The sequence below is a fragment of the Ambystoma mexicanum genome, unplaced genomic scaffold, assembly GCF_040938575.1.
Source record: "Ambystoma mexicanum isolate Mex_15411 unplaced genomic scaffold, UKY_AmexF1_1 Mex_scaf48, whole genome shotgun sequence".
Lineage (NCBI taxonomy): Eukaryota > Metazoa > Chordata > Amphibia > Caudata > Ambystomatidae > Ambystoma > Ambystoma mexicanum.
This window is the reverse complement of record NW_027182464.1, coordinates 1,578,625-1,586,256: the sequence shown is the minus strand read 5'-3', so window position 1 is coordinate 1,586,256 and position 7,632 is coordinate 1,578,625. Positions and strand designations below refer to the sequence as shown.

The window sequence follows — 7,632 nt, the reverse complement described above, 5'->3', positions numbered from 1 at the left end:
TACCTGCCGCTGCCCAGGTGTCAGATGGTGAGATGGAATGACCTCCCAGGAAGCATACTGGCAGATGATTTGCATAGGCACACCCCCTCTCCCTCTCTCTTAGCCCTGCTTACTCCACAGTAGCAAGTATCTGGGGAAAATATAGTGGTCGAGGTGGGGTAGCAGTAACTAGCAACTCTGAGAAAGTAAATCTGGGACACTTGGCGACCTGTGGGGAACAACTGCAGAGCTCAGTGCCCAGAAGTTTGTGGCACAGGGAGGAGGTCTGTTGGATTTCAGTAACTTGGAGACATGCAACCTGGTCGGGAGTGCTTCAGGTCTCCTTCCTTGCATGTTCCAAGCAACTCAACAAAGCATCAACAGGCTGAGATACCAACCACAGAGCCCCTTTCCACTTGATTAAAAGGCTAAAATCTTTTCCATGCAAATACATAGCCCCCAAATACCATATTTTCTTTGTTTTCTCTCTCTCTCCTCCCTGTCTCCTTCCCTCGCTCCCTCCCACCCTCCCGCACTCTCTCTTCCCCCCAGCCCCTCTCCCTCTCCCTACCATTAATTTTAAGTTTTCATGCACTGCAGCACATTGTGGCAATGGTATTTCACAATGGGACTGTTTGAAAGTTACAGAAATCAAAAAAGAAATCAACCAACTAAAAGCAGCCAAACCCGGAGTACACTGCTCAGCCCCATTTAAAGATTAAGGCCCAGAAGCAAGTAAAGCTGTAGTTCAGAGCGATATTTGCAAATAGCACCTTAAAGCAGTTTACGCTGGAGTGCACAACAAGGGGGAAAGTGATAATACTGAGTTTGGTAGAATGGGATAAAAAAAAACAAAAGAAGCGTGCCACTTGTAAAAGTACAAGTCAAGAAATTGAAGGGGACGGGGCTGTTCATTCAGTCAAGAGGACTCACAAGTAAAAGGCTCCTGAGGCATTAGTGTTGAATTTGGCGCAAAATGCATTGTGTTGTCGTGTAATATGAATGAACATACAATTTCAATCTTCAATAAAGAAAGATCTATTAAAAAATCAACACTTGCAAATTAAGAAAGTTTCTGTCCAGTCATGTTCCAAAAATAGTGAATGCTTTACGAATGTGCGTGTCATCCTTTAGAGCAGGGGCCGATTTAAATTTCCCATTATCATTCCAATATTAGTACATGTGTTGCAGAAGCAAGCGCAAAGGGAGAGTCAATCAAACCATTGATTAGGACCTCTGGTCAAAGGTTTGCCATACCAAATGTCCTTATTTCAGAGGGCAGAAAGTCCAAACACCATTTAGATATCGGGTGGTATGAAATGAAGAGGCAAACAACAACGAATAAGCATTCTTTGCTGCTGTATTGATCTGGCCCTAAAGGGTTTTAGTTTAATGCCAATTATATTTAAAGATATAAAGATTAATGGTCCAGGGTGCTTGCAAAATGAAAACCCCCTCCCCATCACAATGGCTGGGTCATACAAGCCTGAGAGCATCACAATAGACCCAATAGACATGAGAAAAACTCGGTACCTCTGAGTGTATGTGGGCCCATGGCTGTATCAAGGACAAGGCAAAAACAGGAGGTGGCTTAAGGAGTCAGCACCAGAGGCTGTCCGATTGAGCCCTGTAAGCAACAGATGTTGGACCATCCTATAAAGGATTCTGAGGCTGATTTCAATTTTAACTTTGCTGCTGATTTAAGGATTGCTCAACCTTCGACCCACGTCTAGTTTGCTTGGATAAGCCCTGGAAATCTTTTACAGCTTGTACTGGTGGGAGATGATGTGACTTTATCAACTGCAACGGGATATGAGGCATGTGTGCCACAAAAAGCAGGTCTAGGATTTTTTTATAAGAAAGCCGCTTTAAGAAGGGAACTTTGGGCAACCCCACTGAGAGCAAAAGTATTACACAAAAGGTAAGGGGGTCAGTGGGTCAACTGATACAATAAACTAACTCACAGTCAAATGTGCTAAGTCCAAATACTACCTGTTTCTACATTTTCCAGGCTTTTTGTCTCATTTCTTAACAGATCCATTCCTATGTACCTCTGTGCTTTCAACAGAGTTTTCATTGTAAGGGAGGGACATACAGTATACCTTAAACATTCCTGGGCAGGGAAGACTCTATGTAAAAGCAAGAGTAGCAGACAGCTTAAAAGAATCATCAGCAGGACCCTCTAGATCTTCCCCAAAAAACATAACATTATTTCTCTGCATGCATGTGCGTTGAACAGCGCAAGTAGTTTGGTTAATGTCAGTGGATAAATGTCACTTTCCCACAGCGCAGAACAAAATCACTTGTACAGGCCCCTTCTGCAAAAGCATTACCACTGTAGAAAGCAGTGAAGGTGAGGCAGTGTGCAGTCACCTCCGACACTTCCCTCCTCTGATCGGCCACGATCGGCCAAGGACCTCTCTATGAGAGCTGAGGGTGGAATTTTCTGGACCTCTGTAACTTGGGGAGACATGACAAAAGGGATCCTCAATCAACAGCTCAGCCTTTGCTTTGTGGCCTGTCCGTATATATCTGTTCTCCAAATTACCTGCCGCTGCCCAGGTGTCAGCTGGTGAGATGGAATGACCTCCCAGGTAGGATCCTGGCAGATGATTTGCATAGGCAAACCCCCTCGCTCTCTTTCTTACCCCTGCTTACTCCACAGTAGCAAGTATCTGGGCAAAATATAGTGGTCGAGGTAGGGTAGCAGTAACTAGCAACTCTGAGAAAGTAAATCTGGGGAGCTTGGCGACTTGTGGGGAACAACTGCAGAGCTCATCTCCCAGAACTTTGTGGCACGGGAGAAGGTCTGTGGGATTTCAGTAACTTGGAGACATGCAACCTGGTCGGGAGTGCTTCAGGTCTCCTTCCTTGCATGTTCCAAGCAACTCAACAAAGCATCAACAGGCTGCCATGCCAGCCACAGAGCCCCTTTCCACATGATTAAAAGCCTAAAATCTTTTCCATGCAAACACATAGCCACCGAAAACCATATTTTCTTTGTTTTCTCTCTCTCTGTCTCTCTCTCCTCCCTCCCTCCCTCCCTCCCTCCCTCCCTCCTTCCCATCCCCCATAACCCCCCCCTCCCTCTTCCTCTCCCTACCATTCATTTTAAGTTTTCCTGCACTGCAGCACATTGTGACAATGGTATTTCACAATCGGACTGTTTGAAAGTTACAGAAATAAAAAAAGAATTAACCAACTAAAAGCAGCCAAATCCAGAGTACACTGCTAAGCCACAATTAAAGATTAAGGCCTAGAAGCAAGTAAAGCTGTAGTTCAGAGCGATGTTTGCAAATAGCTCCTTAAAGCAGTTGACGCTGGAGTGCACAACAAGAGGAAAAGTGATAATACTCAGTTTGGTAGAATGGGATAAAAAACAAAAGCAGCGTGCCACTTCTAAAAGTACAAGTCAAGAAATTGAAGGAGATGGGGCTGTTCATTCAGTCAATAGGACTCACAAGTAAAAGTCTCCCGAGGCATTAGTGTTGAATTTGGCCCAAAATGTATTGTGTTGTCGTGTATTATGTATGAAAATACAATTTCAATCTTCATTAAAAAAAGATGTATTAAAAAATAAATACTTGCAGATTAAGAAAGTTTCTGTCCTGTCGTGTGCCAAAAATAGTGAATGCTTTACGAATGTGCGTGTCATCCTTTGAAGCAGGGGCCAATTCTATTTTCCCATTTTCATTCCAATATTAGTACATGTTTTGCTGAGGTACATAGGAATGGATCTGTTAAGAAATGAAACAAAAAGCCTGGAAAAATGTTGAAACAGGTAGGATTTGGACTTACAATAAACGGACTCACAGTCAGATGTGCTATCCCTTGACCCACTGACCCGCTTACCTTTTGTGTAATCCTTTTGCTCTCAGCAGTGTTGTCCAAAGTTCCCTACTTAAAGAGACTTTCTTATAAAAAAAGATCCTAGACATGTTTTTTATGGCCCACATGCCTCATATCCCGTTGCTCTTGATAAACTCACATCATCTCCCACCAATACAAGCTGTAAAAGATGTCAAGGGCATAGCCAAGGAAATTAGACGTGGGCCGAAGGTTGAGCAATCCTTAAATCAGCAGCAAAAATAACATTGAAATCAGCTTCAGAATCTCTTAAAGGATGGGCCAACACTGGTTGCTTGCAGGGCGCAATCGGGCTGACGCCTTAAGGCAAGCGCAAAGGGAGAGCCAACCAAACCATTGATTAGGACCTCTGGACTTTCTGCTCTTTAACATAAGGACATTTGATATGGCAAACGTTTGACCAAACACCATTTAGATGTCGGATGGTATGGAATTAAGCGGCAAACAGCAATACATCAGCATTCTTTGCTGCTTTATTGATCTGGTCCTAAAGGGTTTGGTTTAATGCCAATTATATTTAAAGATAAAAAGATTCATGCTCAACGGTGCTTGCAAATCGACACCCCTCTCCCCATCACGATGGCTGGGTGATGCAAGAGTGAGAGCATCACAGCAGACCCAGAGACATGAGAAACACTCTGTACCTCTGAGTGCATGTGGGCCCATGGCTGGATCAAGGACAAGGCAAGAATAGGAGATGGCTTAAGGTGTCAGCACCCAGGCTGCCCCATTGCGCACTGCCAGCAACAGATGTTGGACCATCCTTTAAGAGATTCTGAGGCTTATTTCAATGTTAACTTTGCTGCTGATTAAAGGATTGCTCAACCTTCGACCCGCGTCTAGTTTGCTTGGCTAAGCCCTGAAAATCTTTTACAGCTTGTATTGGTGGGAGATGATGTGAGTTTATCAAGAGCAACGGGATATGAGGCATGTGTGCCACAAAATGCAGGTCTATGATCTTTTATTTGAAAGCCACTTTGGAAAACCCTACTGAGAACAAAAGGATTACACAAAAGGAAAGGGGGTCAGGGGGGCAAGGGATAGCACATCTGAATGTGAGTCATTTAATTGTAAGTCCAAATCCTACGCGTTTCGACATTTTTCCAGGCTTTTTGTTTCAGTTCTTAACAGATCCACTCCTATGTACCTCTGTGCTTTCAACAGAGTTTTCATTGTAATGGAGGGACATACAGTATGCCTTAAACATGCCTGGGCAGGGAAGACTATGTAAAAGCAAGAGTAGCAGACAGCTTAATAAATCATCAGCAGGACCCTCTAGACCTTCCCCAAAAAACATAACATGATTTCTATGCATGTATGTGCGTTGAACAGCACAAGTAATTTGGTTAATGTCAGTGGATAAATGTCACTTTCCCACAGCGCAGACAAAATCACTTGTACAGGCCCCTTCTGCAAAAGCATTACCGCTGTAGAAAGCAGTGAAAAGGTGAGGCAGTGTGCAGTCCCCCCACCCCCGACCCTGATCGGCCACGATCGGCCAAGGACCTCTCTATAAGAGCTGAGGGTGGAATTTTTCTGGACCTCAGTAACTTAGGGAGACATGGCTAAAGGGATCCTCAATCAACGGCCCAGCTTTTGCTCTGTGGCCTGTCCGAATATGTCTGTTCTCCAAATTACCTGCCGCTGCCCAGGTGTCAGATGGTGAGATGGAATGACCTCCCAGGAAGCACACTGGCAGATGATTTGCATAGGCACACCCCCTCTCCCTCTCTCTTAGCCCTGCTTACTCCACAGTAGCAAGTATCTGGGGAAAATATAGTGGTCGAGGTGGGGTAGCAGTAACTAGCAACTCTGAGAAAGTAAATCTGGGACACTTGGCGACCTGTGGGGAACAACTGCAGAGCTCAGTGCCCAGAAGTTTGTGGCACAGGGAGGAGGTCTGTTGGATTTCAGTAACTTGGAGACATGCAACCTGGTCGGGAGTGCTTCAGGTCTCCTTCCTTGCATGTTCCAAGCAACTCAACAAAGCATCAACAGGCTGAGATACCAACCACAGAGCCCCTTTCCACTTGATTAAAAGGCTAAAATCTTTTCCATGCAAATACATAGCCCCCAAATACCATATTTTCTTTGTTTTCTCTCTCTCTCCTCCCTGTCTCCTTCCCTCGCTCCCTCCCACCCTCCCGCACTCTCTCTTCCCCCCAGCCCCTCTCCCTCTCCCTACCATTAATTTTAAGTTTTCATGCACTGCAGCACATTGTGGCAATGGTATTTCACAATGGGACTGTTTGAAAGTTACAGAAATCAAAAAAGAAATCAACCAACTAAAAGCAGCCAAACCCGGAGTACACTGCTCAGCCCCATTTAAAGATTAAGGCCCAGAAGCAAGTAAAGCTGTAGTTCAGAGCGATATTTGCAAATAGCACCTTAAAGCAGTTTACGCTGGAGTGCACAACAAGGGGGAAAGTGATAATACTGAGTTTGGTAGAATGGGATAAAAAAAAACAAAAGAAGCGTGCCACTTGTAAAAGTACAAGTCAAGAAATTGAAGGGGACGGGGCTGTTCATTCAGTCAAGAGGACTCACAAGTAAAAGGCTCCTGAGGCATTAGTGTTGAATTTGGCGCAAAATGCATTGTGTTGTCGTGTAATATGAATGAACATACAATTTCAATCTTCAATAAAGAAAGATCTATTAAAAAATCAACACTTGCAAATTAAGAAAGTTTCTGTCCAGTCATGTTCCAAAAATAGTGAATGCTTTACGAATGTGCGTGTCATCCTTTAGAGCAGGGGCCGATTTAAATTTCCCATTATCATTCCAATATTAGTACATGTGTTGCAGAAGCAAGCGCAAAGGGAGAGTCAATCAAACCATTGATTAGGACCTCTGGTCAAAGGTTTGCCATACCAAATGTCCTTATTTCAGAGGGCAGAAAGTCCAAACACCATTTAGATATCGGGTGGTATGAAATGAAGAGGCAAACAACAACGAATAAGCATTCTTTGCTGCTGTATTGATCTGGCCCTAAAGGGTTTTAGTTTAATGCCAATTATATTTAAAGATATAAAGATTAATGGTCCAGGGTGCTTGCAAAATGAAAACCCCCTCCCCATCACAATGGCTGGGTCATACAAGCCTGAGAGCATCACAATAGACCCAATAGACATGAGAAAAACTCGGTACCTCTGAGTGTATGTGGGCCCATGGCTGTATCAAGGACAAGGCAAAAACAGGAGGTGGCTTAAGGAGTCAGCACCAGAGGCTGTCCGATTGAGCCCTGTAAGCAACAGATGTTGGACCATCCTATAAAGGATTCTGAGGCTGATTTCAATTTTAACTTTGCTGCTGATTTAAGGATTGCTCAACCTTCGACCCACGTCTAGTTTGCTTGGATAAGCCCTGGAAATCTTTTACAGCTTGTACTGGTGGGAGATGATGTGACTTTATCAACTGCAACGGGATATGAGGCATGTGTGCCACAAAAAGCAGGTCTAGGATTTTTTTATAAGAAAGCCGCTTTAAGAAGGGAACTTTGGGCAACCCCACTGAGAGCAAAAGTATTACACAAAAGGTAAGGGGGTCAGTGGGTCAACTGATACAATAAACTAACTCACAGTCAAATGTGCTAAGTCCAAATACTACCTGTTTCTACATTTTCCAGGCTTTTTGTCTCATTTCTTAACAGATCCATTCCTATGTACCTCTGTGCTTTCAACAGAGTTTTCATTGTAAGGGAGGGACATACAGTATACCTTAAACATTCCTGGGCAGGGAAGACTCTATGTAAAAGCAAGAGTAGCAGACAGCTTAAAAGAATCATCA

General features: G+C 43.9%; 2 non-coding genes across 2 annotated transcripts; both read right to left on the bottom strand.

Annotated features, from left to right (window-relative positions):
- Window positions 1-1,071: 1,071 nt before the first annotated feature.
- Window positions 1,072-1,178, bottom strand: LOC138560735 (U6 spliceosomal RNA). Its single transcript, XR_011299201.1, has one exon. It is a non-coding gene; the product is annotated as a U6 spliceosomal RNA (small nuclear RNA).
- A 5,374-nt stretch (window positions 1,179-6,552) lies between these two features.
- LOC138560734 (U6 spliceosomal RNA) lies at window positions 6,553-6,659 on the bottom strand. Its single transcript, XR_011299200.1, has one exon. It is a non-coding gene; the product is annotated as a U6 spliceosomal RNA (small nuclear RNA).
- Window positions 6,660-7,632: the final 973 nt, after the last annotated feature.